The sequence below is a fragment of the Phyllobates terribilis genome, unplaced genomic scaffold (assembly GCF_046119375.1).
Source record: "Phyllobates terribilis strain yellow unplaced genomic scaffold, ASM4611937v1 Scaffold_5__5_contigs__length_657084704, whole genome shotgun sequence".
Taxonomy (NCBI): domain Eukaryota; kingdom Metazoa; phylum Chordata; class Amphibia; order Anura; family Dendrobatidae; genus Phyllobates; species Phyllobates terribilis.
The window spans coordinates 298667964-298685915 of record NW_027362765.1 but is presented as its reverse complement, the minus strand read 5'-3'; the positions used below and the strand labels follow the sequence as shown (position 1 = coordinate 298685915).

The 17952-nt window shown below is 44.8% G+C and overlaps 1 protein-coding gene across 1 annotated transcript in view; it reads left to right on the top strand.

Moving 5' to 3' along the window:
- Positions 1-17952, top strand: part of LOC141273057 (uncharacterized) — a 35709-nt gene that overhangs the window by 450 nt on the left and 17307 nt on the right. The window lies entirely within an intron of this gene.

The following is a 17952-nucleotide window of genomic DNA, read 5'->3' as shown; positions in this document are numbered from 1 at the left end:
AGTTACATGGGGCTGTATGTTTGACTGGAGATGAAGTGATGTTACTTACATGGGCCTGCATGCTGAATAGTGCTGAAGGGAGTGGGGGTTATTTACATGGGACTGTATGTTGGTGGGTAGGGTTATCATCTGTCCAGACATTCCAGCACAGTCAGTTAGAATAAGGCGCGTGTGTTTGCTTTGTCTGTAAAAGAAAAAAAAACTTGATGCGTCTGATTTTTTTTTTTTTTTTGAAGCTGAGAAACTTCTAATTGTCATCCGGTTACAGAGCCTGTGACAGTGTCTCCTTATCAGAAACCGCACACCTGCATCACTTACAATGATTTATTACCATTTTCCAATCTCTGTAAAAAATTATCATCTGTCTGTGAATTTTTTCATACATTTTCCAAAAAAAAAATAAAAAGTCAAGTTGGAAATGCCGACTGTGGGCTGGAGATGGGGCTGTATGGAGTGACGATCACGCGGGCTCCTCGCGTTGGCGCCATTAAAAAGTGGGTGTCAGCGCTATATGAGGGCCGACACCCTGCAGTAACACCCATGATCGGTTCTAGCGAGGCAGGCCCATTTTATATCCACAGCTCTCATTCAGGGGCTTCTCCCACAGCATTTGGAGAAGGTAGGGGGAGGTAATCCCTTACTATTCGATTGTTACATTAACCTCCAGATTTGACCTCCAAGGTGTGCAGACTTATAAATCGCAGGGGGCTGATACCATATATAATCAGCAGGTATTCCACAGATTAGCATACAAGAGTCCACTTACATTCTCCTATGAAACAATGGCTCATATCCCGTGACCTACTGAACAATGGAACAATACATCTGGCATAATTAAGAATAACTCACCCCTGCACCAGTAGCCTGGGTGACACTGTGTCGTCAAACTACCGATTAGTGATGATGAAGCACTAAAATGCTTAAGTACTCGAATCGAGCAGGTCGGACACTCGGATAGGCTCAACTCTAGTAACGAGTATAATGTAAGTCAACGAGAAACTTTTTTCAGATGACCGTAACAGGAGGGCTGGAGGGGGCAGGAAAATCGCGGAATTGGATGTATGCAGCATTGAAATGGATTGGGAACAGGATGAGGAAGACTCCTGGAAGCATCTCTGACTCCCAGGTCGCTGCTGGGAACATTACTCCACTTTTATGGACTGACAATAAAACATACAAAACCGAAGATAAAATGGATTTTACGAGAAAAAATGTTAGGAAACATTTTTTCCTGTATAATGACTTGTATATAAGGCAGAATTAAAAAGATCCCCACCATCTCACTGTATTTTCCTGTCGCCTATGACTACAGTAATAGAGGGGGAATTAAACTACACCCACCGGTAAATGTAATTTTAACATTTTACTACCTTATCTGGGCATGTGGTATGTGTGACATGGTCAGATACATCCTCTTTAATTTATGAAGGAGTGACTCTGAAACTCACAAAGCCTATGAGGACAATGCAAGATCTGCCAAAAATTAGAAGGAAGTGGTGGGATTCCGATACACCCCTGTATTAGACATGAAGGAGGGCCTCATACACATTCTGTTACAATTGTTAGGTAGTGGTACTCCTAGACTCATAAAACCTATGCACTAAGTACAAGGGCTGCCAAAAAATTAGGAGGGACTGCAATACACCCTGGAAGACATGTAGAGGAGGAACTTTTCCCCTTTTTAAGGAGAGCGACTCCTAGACTGGTAAAGCCTATGCACTGAAGCCCCCGTCTCACATAGCGAGATCGCTGCTGTGTCACGGTTTTGGTGACGCAACAGCGACCTCACCAGCGATGTCGCTATGTGTGACACTTTGCAACGATCAGGCCCCTGCTGTGAGGTCGCTGATCGCTGCAAAGTGTCCTGGACCATTTTTTGGTCATTACCCTCCCGCTGGTCAGCACACATCGCTGTGTGTGACCAGCGGGAGCAGCGATCAGGCTGGTAACCATGGTAAACATCGGGTTACTAGGGGCACACGCGCACCTAATAACCCGTTGTTTATCATGGTTACCACTCTGCTACAGTGAGCGGGAGGTTACCGCTCACTTTAGCAGGCTCGTAACCATGATAAACATCAGGTTAGTAGGGGCACACGCGCACCTAGTAACCCGTTGTTTATCATGGTTACGAGCCTGCTAAAGTGAGCGGTAACCGCTCACCGTAGCAGAGTGGTAACCATGATAAACAACGGGTTACTAGGAGCGCGTGTGCCCCTAGTAACCCGATGTTTACCATGGTTACCAGCCTGCGCCTGCTTCAGCAGGCTCGTAACCAGGAGCAGGACATCGTGTAAAGATTCTTTCCACGATGTCGCTGCTCCCCTGATCGTTGGTGAGCCTGCCTGTTTGACAGCTCACCAGTGACCACATAGCGACGCAGCAACGATCCCTGACAGGTCGTATCGTTGTCGGGATCGTTGCAGCGTCGCTAAGTGTGACGGGGCCTTGATAAGTGCAAGGGCTGAAAAACATTTACCCAATATAGATTGTAAGCTTGCAAGCAGGGACCTCACCCCTGTAACTGTTGAAAAGTGTTACATTGTATTGTTTATATTGTCTGTACATGTCCCTACTTAATTGTGAAGTGCTGCAGAATATGTTGGCACTATATAAAAAAAAAATATTATTATTACCTCTGGGGGCGTATACATATAAACTGGGCCGCCAGTTTACCCTCTAAAAATTGAGTGAGGGCCTGCTGATATCGTGGTGGAGGACGACCAGAAAAAGGAGAAACCATGAACCGTATACCCTTTTTTTGGATGGGAAGGAGTGCATGGGAATACATCAGAAAAAAAGGAACATTTGAATTAGCTTTATGTTCCTCTGCTCTCATCCGGTGGTGTTGAGAAGTCTGGGAAAATCCAGAACTTACTCATTTTGATGAGTCAGCTTGTCAGTATTTTCAGTTGACAGGTGGATTTGACTATAAGTTACTATGCCACCTGCAGCACTAAAAACCCACTCTGAAAAAATGCTAGCAGTAGGGCAGGCCAGCTCCTCCAAGGCTTAGAGGGACAATTCATGCCATGTGTCCTTCTTGGATACCCAATAGTTGTATGGCACAGAGGAGTCATGGAGTATGCTGGTAATGTCGGCTAGGTACTCCTTCACCATCTTCCAAAACGTTTCTGTCCTTGTCAGACGGGTACTCCGTGCATCAGGGCCTGGGCGCTGGGAGTGTCTAATGAAACTGTCCCCGACCTTTGATGGTGTTCCCCTGCTCCTGTTGGACCTGATGTGTATTTCCCTCGTCTCTCCTTCGTCTCTCCTCCTTTGTTGCCCAAGGAACTATGACCTCTGTCATCAGTGTTGTCAGATATGAATTTTTGGACTAATTTTTCGACTAAGGCCTTCTGGTATTGCACCGTTTTCCTAGTGCTCTCTGCTGCAGGAAGGAAAGATGGAAAGTTCTAGTACTGTGGGTCGAGAAAGGAGAACCACCAGTAATCGTAGTTGGCCTAAATGCGTTTAATGCGAGGGTCACAGGAAGGCACCTGGAAATAAAGTCAGCCATATATGCCAGACTTTCAACAGTCAAGACTTACCTGACCCAACCAGGAGGATGACTCTCCATCTCCTCCTCCTCCTCTTCAGCCCATCCATGTTGAACAGAAGAGATGAAATCTGGTGTGGGTAGTATTCTCTGTAGCGCAGGAAACCATCTTCTGTTCCTCCTCCTCATTATTACCCAATTCATGCTGAGGAGATGAGGCTGGGTTGGGTAGTATCACCCTGTGTACTTTCTTCCTTTCTCTCCACCTGGTCCACATGCAAAGCTTCCTCTTTAATTGTGAGCAGCGAGCATTTGAGTATACACAGAAGCGGGATGGTTACGCTGATTATGGTGTCATTGCCTCTTTCCATCTTGGTTGATTTCTCAAAGTTTTGGAGAACCTCCCAGCTGATAGACATCCATGCCCACTCGTCAGTTGTTGCGTGTGGAGGCTTAACGAAATACCTATGGGCATGTTATAGCTTTTATTTAACTACTACCCTCTGTTGCTCACAAAGCCTTGCCAACATGTGTAATGTAGAGTTCCAGTCCGTGGTCGCGGCACACACCAGTTATTGAGCTGGCACTTGCATGTGCTGCTGTAGCACTGCCAGTCCGATGGCAGCTGAGGCTGACTTGCGGAAATGGGCACACACATAGCGTACCTTCACAAGTAGCTCATGCAAATCTGGGTAGGTTTTCAGAAACTGATGAACCAGTAAGTTGAGCACGTAGGCCAGGCTTGGCATGCCTGTTTCAAGCTTCAGAGCCGCTACCGGGTTACCACCATTATCACACACGACCCATGCCAGGTTGTAGGTTCAGCGACGAGAACCACAGATCTGTCTGGTTTGTTATATCTTTCAACTTATCTTATAACTCTGCGGCCTTGTGCTGTTTGTCACCTAAACAAATTAGTTTCAGCAGAGCCTGTTGCCGCTTCACCGAGGCAGTGGTGCATTGCTTCCAGCTTGTGATGGATATGGATGACTTGCTTCGAAATGACAATTCGGAGATTGAGGAGGAGGGGGTGGAGGAAACCCTGATGGAATTATGGCAAGCAATCCTTCGTGTCGGTAGCATGTGTGCTGTCCCAAGGTCCAACTTTGTACCGGCTTCCACAAGATTCTCCCAATGTGCCATCAGGGAAATGTAGAATCCCTGGCCACAAGCACTTGTCCACGTGTTGGTGGTTAAGTGGACCTTCCCAGTAACTGTGTTGGTTAGGGATTGGGTGATGGTATAGGACACATGCTGGTGTAAGTTGGGGACAGCACACCTGGAAAAATAGTGGCTGCTGTGGCAAGAGTACCCAGGGATGGCCGCTGCCTTAAGGTTGCGGAAAGCCTCAGTGTCCACAAGCCTAAATGGCAACATTTCCAGTGCAAGCAGTCTGGAAGTGGCCCATTTAGTGATTGGGCCTGTGGGTAGTTGGCTGGGTGTTTTCGTTCCAAGGCCTGGGATAGGGACAGCTAAGCGCTCTGCTTGGACAAAGAATTGGACATGGTTGCTGATGGTGCTTGCAAATGTGCAATGACAGGAGGCATCTGCGCCTGCATCCTGGACAGGGGATTGTCAAGCACAGGGGAAGAGGCAGTGGTGTCACCCTCAGAGAGTGATTGTGCACCCAGGCATTAGGCCTACCTAGTTGTGTGCTTTGATACCATCTGCTTGAGCATGCTGGTAGTGGTCAGGCCCCTGCTGATCTTGGTATGGCACAGGTTTCAAATTACCATTCTTTGATCATCTGCACTTTGTTTAAAAAAAGCGCTAGACTGGGCAACACAACCCTTGGCCTGAGAACTTTGTGTGTGGCTCCTCTGGGGAACAGTTGCCCGCCTTCTCCTGCTGGCCACCCAACAGCCTCGTTCTGCCTGTTGTGGTGCTGCAGATCCCTCCCCCACTGCGCTACTGTCCTCTGTCTGCATGGCAGCGTCCCAGGTTGGGTCAGTGACTTCATCATTCACCACTTTGTCTTCCACTTTCACACTCTGGTCATCCTGACTTAACAACATCACTGGTTGGCAACTGTGTCTCGTAATCATTTACCTTTTGAGACACTAATCGCTGTTCCCCACCGTCGTCTTCTTCTGACCGTGGCTGCTCAAATATTTGGGCATCACTACACACGATCTTCTCATGTCCCTCTTGAAACGTGCAGGGCGAGAGGCCAGAATCAATAAATGGAAATGTAAAGAACTCCTCGGCGTGTCCGATTGTGGGATCACTTGTCTCCTGGGACTCACCATGTTGGGAGGAAGGGGGATTAGGTTGAGGATTATGTGGTCCAGACTCTTGACTAGTGAGACTGGAACATGTGGAAGACAGGGTGGTGTTGCGAAACAACATGCTTTAACCATTATCTGCTATCCAACCAACAACCTGTTCCCACTGTTTTGGCTTCAAGAGTGGTGCAAAGTGGGATAGGAAGCTAGGTCTCGTGTATGAGCGTGTTTGTTGTGCTCCCGAAGCAGGCACAGTTTCACTTGGCCCACGACTTCTGCCTCTGCGTGCACCATCAGCGGCATGTCCAATTCCCTGTCCCTTACTGGATGTCCTGCCCATTTTAAATTGAGTATATAATATGTGCCTGCAAACTTTAAGGTATTAATAGGGAAAAGAAAATATGTAGCTTTTGAAAAGGACTTTTGTTTTTAGGTTGCAGCAGCAATATACCTATAGAAGGCCTTCCTCCTTGCATGGAATTCTACATGAGTTTCTGTATAAATAATGAATGAATTCAAGGCTGCTCCTTTAGTTTTATTGTAATACAGGATGATTTCTGGTTTCAATCTCCTGTCATTGCTGTCAATACTGCAATCATAATTAGTGTTGAGCGATACCTTCCGATATCAGGAAATATCGTATCGGATTGGATCGGACCGATACTCAAAAAGTATCGGATATCGCCGATTCCGATACCGGAAACCAATGCAAGTCAATGGGACAGAAATATCGGAATGAAAATAAACCCTTTCTTTCCTTGTAGGTTAATTCTACATGAAGTAAAACAACTAAGAATAATGTAGAATGTATTACGTGAAAAGCCGGCAATTCATCAGCGCATACACCGGTACCCGACAATTTACAACAGAAAGAATAGAGCTTCATACATAGATTAGATAGATAGAAACATGTCAGTCACATATATATGAAGTACAGTGACAGTGTTGCTTACTGTACTTGTCATTTAGTGCAAAGGATTTATTAAAAAAAATAATAGTGTTTTCATACACCGTCTCTTTAAAAAAGCCGGCCGGCAATTCAGCAGCGGTACCCGACAATTTATAACAGACAGAATAGAGCTTCACACATAGATTAGATAGAAACATGTCAGTCACATATATATGAAGTACAGTGATAGTGTTGCTTACTGTACTTGTCATTTAGTGTTAAAATAAAGGATTTATTTAAAAAAAAATTGGCGTGGGGTTCCCCTTAATTTTAGTCTCTAGCGGAGGTTAAGCAGACAGCTGGGGCAGATGTTTGAAGCCTGGGAAGGGGGTAATACCCACGGAGCTCCCCAGGCTGCTAATATCAGCCCCCAGCTGAATGCCTAGCCTTTACTAGCTATTAAAATGGGGGACCCCCCCCAAAAAAATGACGTGGGGTCCCCCCTAATTTAATAGCTAACAAAGGCTAGGCAGACAGCTGGGGGCTGATATTAATAGCCCAGGAAGGGTGCCATGAATATTGGCCCCCTCCCAGGCTAGAAACACCAGCCGTCAGCCGCCCCAGAAATGGCGCATCCATAGGATGCGCCAACTCTGGCACTTAGCCTCGCTCTTCCCACTGCCCTGTAGCGGTGGCAGTGGGGTAATAGGGTTGGAATTGATGTCAGCTTATAATGCCAGCTGACATTAAGCCCAGGTTAGTAATGGAGAGGCGTCTATAAGACACCCCCATTACTAACCCCATAGTCAAAGTTAAAAAAACAAACACAAACACCCAGAATAAAGTCCTTTAATTGAAATAAACACACAATTCTTTATTGTTCTAAATTAAACCATACTTACCGTCACGCCCATTCCAGCTGAAGCCAACGATCTCCTGCAATAAAAGAAAAATAATAAAGCAACCTCATCCTTACCTTTCCATGGTTCCCATGACAGCTTCAGCTCTGCTACATCGAGATGACAGGCTGGACCGCAGCAGAACGCTGCCATCCAGCCTGTCATCCCGCAGACACTGAGAAGCGCAGGCATGCTTGTGCTCCTCAGTGTCTCGCTGTGACGGCATCCAGATGAGCCGACAATGAACTCGGCTCACCTCATGCACGTCACTGACAGCGTGGGAGAATTCTCCTGCACTCAGCGCTTCAGCGTGAGAATTTTCCCACGCTGTCAGTGACGTGCATGAGGTGAGGCATTGTCCAATGAACTCAGCTCCCCTCATGCACGTCACTGACAGCGTGGGAAAATTCTCCTGCACTCAGCGCTTCAGCGTGAGAATTTTCCCACGCTGTCAGTGACGTGCATGAGGTGAGCTGAGTTCATTGGACATGAACTCGGCTCATCTGGATGATGTCACAGAGAGACACTGAGGAGCGCAAGCATGCCTGCGCTTCTCAGTGTCTGTGGGATGACAGGCTGGATGGCAGCGTTCTGCTGCGGTCCAGCCTGTCATCTCGATGTAGCAGAGCTGAAGCTGTCGTGGGATCCATGGGAAGGTAAGGATGAGGTTGGTTTATTATTTTTCTTTTATTGCAGGAGATCGTTGGCTTCAGCTGGAATGGGCGTGACGGTAAGTAGAGTTTAATTTAGAACAATAAAGAATTGTGTGTTTATTTCAATTAAAGGACTTTATTCTGGGTGTTGTGTTTTTTTTAAATACTTTACTAGAAATTCATGGTGGTCATGTCTAATATTGGCGTGACCCCATGAATTTCGGGCTTAGGGCCAGCTGATAATGCCAAGCTGGCCTTAACCCCTTTATTACCCAGTGAGCCACCGCACCAGGGCCCTGGATGAGTTGGGTACAGCGCCAGAAGATGGCGCTTCTATGAACGCGCCATTTTCCGGGGCGGCTGCGGACTGCAATTTGCAGCGGGTGGGGCCCAGAAAGCTTGGGTCTCCCTGCGCTGCAGATTCCAGCCCCCAGCTGCCTAGTTGTACCTGGCTGGACACAAAAATAGGGTGAAGCTCCACGTATTTTTTTTTTCATTATTTCATGAAATTCATGAAATAATTAAGAAAAAAAGGGCTTCCCTATATTGTTGTGTCCGGCCAGGTACAAATAGGCAGCTGGTGGTTGGGGGCAGTCCGTTCCTGCCTGCTGTACCTGACTGGACACAAATATAGTGCGAAGCCCCACGTCAATTTTTTTTTCATTATTTCATGAATTTCCTGAAATAATTAAAAAAAAGCGGGAGCCACTGACTGAGGTCACCAGAGTGCATTCAGGCAGCGCAGCTCCGGAGACCTCCTTTACGGCACTGCTGTACCGTGGGAATTTCTCACGATACAGCAGGGCCGTAAAGGAGCTGACCGGAGCAGCGCTGCCTGAACTCCGGCGAACCCGCTTATGCAATGACGGGGCTGCTTTACGGCCCCATCATTCTAGCGGCGGCAGCGGTTCAGAGCGGTCACATTCTATGTGGCTGCTCTAAACTGGAGATCTTCGTGGGACACTCGTGGACTACTACGGAGGGGTAAGGATAAGGTTGTGGTTTATTATTTTATATTTTATTACAGGAGATCGATGGCTTCGGGGAATTAGGTGTCTAGGTGAGTATAGGTGTAGTTTTTTATTTTTTACTTTATTTTAGGCAGCGATCGGCGGGGGCAGGTAATGTATGAACTAATTTATTGTAGGCAACCACTGGCCACCAATGACATGTATTTAAAATTTATTGGGGACACAGTAGGGCAATTTAAATAGCAGGATCAGACTGATGGGAACTACTGCTCCCATCGAGCTGATCCTGCTGGCACGAGTGGACGGGGGACAGACATAGGCCGATGGGAGTAGTAGTGTCACATCGGCCTATGTCTGCCTGCACGCACACACCGCACAGACCCCGCACACACCGCACAGACACCGCACACACCCGCAGACACCGCACACACCCCGCGCACACACCCACACACACCAATCATGACCGGTCTGATGGTCTGGGAGGTGAGGCTGACCTGTGCGACCGTGGGAAAGTTCATGTGAGTTCATGCAATGCAGTCAAGCATGAACTCACGTGAACCCTCTGAGGGCACCACGGCGACTTCAAATGAACAGCTGATCAGCATCACCTGATACCTCAGCTGTTCATTTGAAATAACCGACGGGAAAGAACAGCACAGAACGGGAAAGCCGGCGGTGAAGTCTTTTCACTGCCGGCTTCCCCGCCCGGGTCCTTCGCTCCCCGCTCCTTGGTGCTGTGCTCCCCGCCCGGTCCTAACTTACGATCGGGATGGGAGGTGGCGAGGGGAGCGGAGGATCGGGGTGGGAGGCTGCGGGGAAGCAGTATGGGGCTGTGTGATTGTTTAAAAGCCGGCGGCTTTTTACCGCCCGCCGGCTTTTAAACAATCAGGAGAATTCTCCCACGCTGGGATGGCATTCTGATGACAGGCTGGATCTCAGCTGAGCGCTGCCATCCAGCTTGTCATCCTTCAGAGACACTGCAGAGCGCAGGCATTATGGGAACTTCCGATTCCGGTATTCAATATTGTAAAAGTATCGGAATTAAGTATTGGAATTCCGATACCGCGAATATCGGCCGATACCCGATATTTCAGTATCGGAATGCTCAACACTAATCATAATGCATGGTACTGAGTAATATAACGGATTTCTCCTTCTTCGCTTTGTAAGATACCAGTGTCGCTTTGTTGTTGAAACCAAAGACACTCTCATAAAGTGCTCGCCGTGGATTGTTTCATTGCTTGAGGAATTTCTCGTCGGTTTGGCTTCATAGTACCAACAAGTGTAACAGCTTTTTCAAGCAGAAAATTGCCCAGTGCAACATTGGTAAAATGTCCATGGTAATGTTTCTACCCGAATTGTATATTGGTACAGCAAATGTTTTCACAATCTCACACCCTAGATCTTTCTGTACTGGTGCATCAACTTCTTTGCCACGGTATATAAGCCCATTTATGCCATAATAATTTGCAGAATCACGCATCCAGAAGATTTTTATTCCATACTTGGCTGGTTTACTGGGCATGTATTGTATGAACTTGCAACGTCCTCTGAAGGGTACAAGTAGCTCATCTACCATAACATTAGTACTAGGATTGTAAAGTTTGGTGCAATTTTTGATAAATATGTTCCAGATATAACGGATAGGGGCTAATTTGTCTGTTTGGAACCTCGCTGCACGATTTAGCTTATCATCAAATCGAATGTTTCTTCTAATTTCCTCATATCTGTCCACTGTCATTGTCGCTTTATAGTGTGGATCAGAAAGTGGGTCCATAAATAATTCTCTGATTGGAACATCATACGATTTTTGACTCCCTGCCAGCAGTAAAAGTCCAATATATGCATAAAGTTCCTCTTTTTGAGATATTTTTCCAGGACTTATTTTTTGCAGAAGCGATGCGTCTTCCTTCAAGGTTTGAACATAAAAGGATCTCTTCTGCAATATTGTCAGGAAAAAAAAGTACAGGATACGTCTTTAGGGGAAAAGTACCTGGGACTTCCTACAGCTCCTTTGAGCATGTCTCACAATATTATGTATTGGAGTACGTCCAACTAATGAAGGATTACTGTCCCAAAAAACATTCGTTTTGGATGTTCTACTTAGCACTTCTTCACGATCCACTGGATCCACTTCTTCATGATCCACTGGATCTACTTCTTCATCAGAAGAATCACTGGATGAGGATGTTTGATTAGCTGGTGGCAGGTACTCTTCGGACAAAGAGTTCACTTTCAGCATCACTTTGAAACATAATTGCTTCAATCTCTTGGTCAGTCAGACACTTGGAGGAAGACTGTGCCATTGCTGACTAGATGTTGGCAAACTAAAAGAAAAAACAATGAACACAATCAGGGTTGTCCACTCTTGTGTGTGACACACTGTAAGGGTAAAGTGCCCCCTTACTCCTCTCACCCTCAGCAGCTCTTACCTTTTATACTTTCTTTTAGGTGGTGTACAATTTTCTGGATTTTTGTGGCTCACAAGCTCTACCCTTTGTTTCTATAAGAAGCTTGCAAAGAGACTGAAAATGAGTCAGACTTCCTCGCAACATCATATCATCACAGGTCCTTCAGCAATTAGCTCACAGTGTATACTGTCCTCAGTACTCTCTGCACAGCACATTACTGTGTTCAGAAGGACCTGCGATGATGTCATGGCCTTTATCACTCCCTCCCAAAATCACATGACATCCTCACATGACATGATGCAACCCTGACTACAAATAAAGTGACTTGAGACACAAACACTACTGAGTACATAATAAAAATAGCAGGGGCCAAAAAGGCCCCTGTTCTGTACAGATGTGGTTTTCCCCAAAAAAGCATTGTTACACCAAAATGCCTATCAAAAAAATGATATGAACAACTGGATATTACCAACAACGACATACTTGAGGAATACCTAGAGTTTCAAAATTCGAACTAAAGTAACTTTTGCAGATAATAGCAAAAAAGTAAGCACCGGGGCCTAAAAGGCCCCCCCGATACACATTGTAGGGTTAATTAGCCTGTTAAGGTTATGGCTTGTTCACTATTATCATTAGGAAAGGTCATGTGATGGAAGTTTCCTAGCTTTATAAAAACCCTTCCTCCTTTATCCTTGTGCCAAAAACAGCAGCCATGGGTTCTTCTAAGCATCTGCCTAGCACTCTGAAAATGGTGGAGGCTCGCAAAGCTGGAGAAGGCTATAAGGAGATAGCAAAGCGTTTTCAAGTTGCCCTTTCCTCTGTTCGAAATGTAATTAAGAAATGGCAGTTAACAGGAACAATGTCAAGATGAGGCCCGGAAGACCAAGCAAAATTTCAGTGACAGCTGCTCTTAGGATTCCTAGAGAGGCAAATCAGAACCCCTGCTTGACTGCAAAAGTCCTTCAGAAAGATTTAGCAGACTCTGGAGTTGTGGTACGTTGTTCTACTGTTCAGAAACACGTGCACAAATATGGCCTTCATGGAAGAGTCATCAGAAGAAAACCTCTCCTGCATCCTCACTATAAAATTCAGCGTCAGAAGTATTCAAAAGAACATCTAAACAAGCCTGATGCATTTTGGAAACAAATCTTGTGGACCAATGAGGTTAAAATAGAACTCTTTGGCCACAGTGATCAAGGTATGTGTGGAGAAAAAAGGGCACAATTTCAGGAAAACAAAATCTCGTCAACCATGAAGCATGGGGTGGATCAATCGTGCTTGGGGTTGTGTTGCAGCCAATGGCATGGAGAACATTTCACTGGTAGAGGGCTGTATGCAAATTGTCTCTTCAGATAGAAAGAGGACTAGAACTCTAGTGCCACCTATAGGAAGTAGCAATCTTAAAAGTCAATAGTGACCCTTTAACGAGCCTTATCACATGACTTGGGATAAAAGCAAATACCAGAAACTCAATTTGCAGACACTGTGTTTCGGGGTACTACCCCTCGTCAGTGCAAAGTGTGAGTTCTGGTTTAGCTGGATGAGAGGCGTCAGACTGGTATATAGGGGTAATATTTCTCCTTGCGGAGAGTGAAGTCCTCTTCCTCTCTGAAGAGACAATTTGCATATTTCCCAAAGGAGCATTGTGGCTTTAAAAGTCTCCTCACCTGACGTGCTTAACGCGTCACTCTCCGCAACGAGAAATATTACCCCTAGATACTGTCCGAAAGTAGAATGGATTCAATGAAATTTCAACAATTTTTGATACAAACATAATACCATCTGTAAAAAAGCTAAAGTTGAAAAGAGGATAGCTTCTACAAATGGATAATGATCCTAAACACACTTCAAAATCCACAATAGACTACCTCAAAAGGCGCAAGATGAATATATTACAATGGCCCTCACAGTCCCCTGATCTGAACATCATTGAAAATTTATGGCTAGACCTCAAAATTGCAGTGCATGCAAGACGACCCAGGAATCTCACAAATTAAAAATTGTATGAAAATCCCTCAAACAAGAATTTAAAGACTCTTGTCTGGCTACAAAAAGCGTTTACAAGCTGTGATACTTTCAAAAGGAGGCACTACTAGGTACTAACTAGGCAGGATGACAAAACTTTTGCATTTTTTAAAATTTAATTTTTTGCGCTTTTCCTTTTTGTAATTTTTTAAAATGTAAAAGATGAATTTTTTTTTTTGCCTAAAATACATAGGAAATGTGTCATCTTTAACTTTTAGTCCTTTTTAGACATCATTTCATCAACTTGGTTAACTGTTCACAACAGTAATTTTGACATGGGGTGCTTAAACGTTTAAATGCCACTGTAGCTACGGCATTACAGTGTATGGCAGGCAATCCCTGCATGTTTATTGACTAATAGCCGCAAAACATGCGGGGCGGGGACTCAAACATGGCTTTCCAGCACCTGCGATGCTCGATCGAGCAGTGCCAAGCATACTGGCTCATCACTGAGGGTTAGTGCCCACGATGCAGATTTGATGCAGAGTGTTTTTGCCTCTCTGGCAGGAAAAAAAAAACGCATGCAGATTTATATGCGTTTTTTTTCAGCGTTTTTACATGCGTTTTTTCAAGCGATTATGAGCATCACTTGGAAAAGTGCTTGACAAGTTGGTCACACAATATAAATCCATGCAACTGGCATGGATTTATATTGTGTGACCAACTTAGATGCTTTAAATGCTGCATCTATAGTAAAAAAAAAAAAAGCAAAAAAAACCCTGTATACTCACCTCTCTGGTCTCCTCCCGGCCGCATCCTCTCTCCTCGGCGTCCCGCGGTGTACTTGCAGGACCTGCGGTGACGTCATTTAGTCAGCTGATGGTCACGTGACCATCACCTGACCGCTGATGTCAGAGACTTTTTGAACGCAAAATTGTCTGGAATCGAGAGCGGACGTCATGTCGCATTTGGAGAGCCCCTGATGTGCCTAAATAGTGGAAGTGACCCCATTTTGGAAACTACACCCCTCAAGGAACTTATCAAGGGGTATAGTGAACATTTTGAACCCAGAGGTACGACACAGAATTTGATAACATTAGGTCATCATATTCAATAAGTTGTCATCAGTGTTGAGCGCAAGTGCTCGCTACTTGAGTTTGCATCGGTTACTCAGGTATGCACCATGTATCGCTGGTGCTCGAGTGACATGCTTGAGTCCCCGCCCACATGTTTCACGGTTATTAGACACCCAAAAAAAAAACATGCGGGGATCGCTCGTGCATGATAGGCAATCCCCACAAGATATTTTTGGCCGCAAAGCGTATGGGGCGGAGACTCGAGCATGTCACTCAAGAACCCGCAATACTCAGTGCATACCCGAGCACCCGATGCAAACTCAAGTAGCGAGCACTTGCTCTCAACACTAGTCGCCATATCGTCATTTTTTTTTTTTTTTTAACTTTTGAAAAAAAAAACCAACCCTAACCACAGAGTTTATTTTTCACGCCGTTCCTCGTTCGGTATAACTGATTAGACAACTTTATGCTTCGGGTCGGTGTGATTACAGTGATACCAGAATCATATGGGGTTTTTATGACTGACAGCTGTCACACACTAAAAGACGCATTTTTTTGTAAAATCTAGTTTTTGCATCGCCATATTTTGAGAGCTATAATTTTTCCATATTTTGGACAGCTTTTTTTTTTGCGGGATGAGTTGACGTTTTTATTGATGCCATTTTCAGGCATGTGACATTTTTTGATCGCTTTCTATTCTGATTTTTGGGAGGCAGAATAAACAAAAACCAACAATTCAGGATTTTTTAAAAAAAATTTTTTATGCTGTTCCGCGTGTAGTAAAATGGATAAGGCAGCTTTATTCTTCGGGTCAGTACGTTTACAGCGGTACCACATTTATATAGTTTTTCTATGTTTTGGCACTTTTACACAATAAAAGCTATTTTATAGGAAAAATTATTTTTTTGCATCGCCTTATTCTGAGAACTATAACTTTTTTATTTTTCGGCTGATTGAGCTGTATGGTGGCTTCTTTTTTTGCGGGACAAGATAACAACAACATTTTCAGCGGTACCATTTTTATTTATATTCGTCTTTTTGATCCCGTGTTATTCCGCTTTTTGCTTTGTTTTTTTTTTTTTTTGTTTTTTTTTTTTTTTTACCGTTTTCACTGAAGGGGCTAACTAGTGGGACAGTTTTATAGGTTGGGTTGTTCCGGACGCGGCGATACCAAATATGTGTACATTTATTGTGTGTTGTTTTTTTTTTTTTTTTTTTTTTTTCATCATAATAATATTTATTGATGGGTTCATTATATTTTTGTTTTTGGTGGATTATTATTTTTTTTTCACTTTTACTTTTATTCTTTGTCCCACTACGGGACTTTCACTTTTTTTTTTCTGATCGTCTGTATAGCATAGGGATGGAGCGCCATCCCTGTGCTATGCAGGCTGTCAGCGCTGCAGATGCAGAAGATACTTTTGGTCATGCACTGCGCATGACCAAAATATCTTTCTGCTGTCTGGTGACCCGGATGTTGTCATGACGACATCGGGTCGTCATGGCAACGTCCAGGAAACCGTGGCAGACATCGCTGGACGCCGGCAGGAGAGGTGAGTATCCCAATCCCCTCCCCTTGCCCCCACAATGCTGCGATCGACTTCCATCGCAGCATTGCGGGGGTTAATGTACCGAGAGCGGTGCGGGACAGCTTTGACCATCAGCTGACACCCGGCGGCGATCATGCTCGCACAGCCTGTGTGCGGGCGCGATCGCAAAGACATACTAATACGTATCAGACTCTTAAGTCGCAGGGCGCAGATACGTATTAGTACGTCTTGGGCTTTAAAGGGGTTAAACCAGTCATGCTGAACAAAATAATTAAAGGTGAACTTCTTGAATGTGGTTTTGAGTATTTTAAGGTGTTTAGTTTTTTACAAGGTGTCACTTTTGTGTAATTCCTGTCATATAGGCCTTCCAAAGTCAAATAAAATGTAATATGGAACCAAAAAAAAACTTTTGTAAGTTTTTTTGGAAAAAGTAGAAATTGCTGATCAACTTTTAACCCTTCTAACTACTTAATGAAAAACAATAGTTTAAAAAAGTTGCTGATGTGAAGTAGAGATATTGGAAATGTTGTTTATATTTTGTACAGCATGACTGGTTTAAAGCAAACCTGTCACCAGGTTTGGCCGATATGAGGTATTGCCACCACCTTTCAGACCTGATAGACCGCATTCTATAATGCTGTATATAAGGCCCCGATCTGTCCTGCGAGAGAAGAAAAAGAGCTTTTATTATACTATACGCAGAGAAGTATGCCTGCGCAGGAGCGAGTTTTCGGGGACCCTGTGAGGATGACTTAGACGCATCGTCCACACGAAACAAGGAGGACGCATCACAAGAAGGGAGACTTTGGACCAGGATGAGCAATACCCATCGGACCCGACCACCCCCCAGGTGAGTATAATAAAAGCTATTTTTCATATCTTGCAGGTCGGGTTGGGGACTTATATATAGCATTATAGAATACTGTATATCAGGACTGAAAGGTGGTGGCCGTATCTGGCGACAGGTTCCCTTTAACTCCTTTCTGACTTTTGACCTAATAGTACGTCATGGTGACCTGGGCCGATTGGACCAATGACGTACTATTAGGTCATATGGCGATCACGTCTGCACACAAGCGGTGGGGGACGATCACCGCCTGGTGTCAGCTGTGACAATGTGCAGGGAGCGGTCCTGCACCGCTCCCTGCACAGTAACCCCCTCAATGCTGCGATCGAAGTCAAGCAAATTTTACATTCAAAAAGTCAAATGGCGCGCCTTCCCTTCCGAGCGCCCAAACAATGTTTTTTTTTCCCCACATATGGGGTATTGGTGTGCTGAGGAGGAATTGCACAACAAACTGCATGGTGCAATTTCTCCTGTTATCCTTATGAAAATGCAAAATTGGAGGCTGAAAAACATTTTTGTTGCAAAAATGTGAAAATGTTATTTTTACGGCTCAATGTTCTAAACTTCTGTGAAGCACCTCGGGGTTCAAGGTGCTCACCACACATCAAGATAAGTTCTCTGAGAGGTCTAGTTTCCAATATGGAGTCACTTTTGGGGGGTTTCCACTGTTTTGGCACATCAGGGGCTCCCCAAACGCGACTTTGTGTCTGCTAATTATTCCAGCAAATTTTACATTCAAAAAGTAAAATGGCGCTCCTTTAGTTCCAAGCCCTTCTGTGCGCGCAAAGAGTAGTCTTCCTCCACATATTGGGTATCTGCGTACTGAGGAGAAATTGCACAACAAATTGTATGGTGCAATTTTTCCTGTTAACCTAGTGAAATGCAAAATTTGGGGCTGAAAAAAAACATTTTTGCGGAAAAGGGTGATTTCTTTATTTTCACGGCTCAACGTTATAAACTTCTGTAA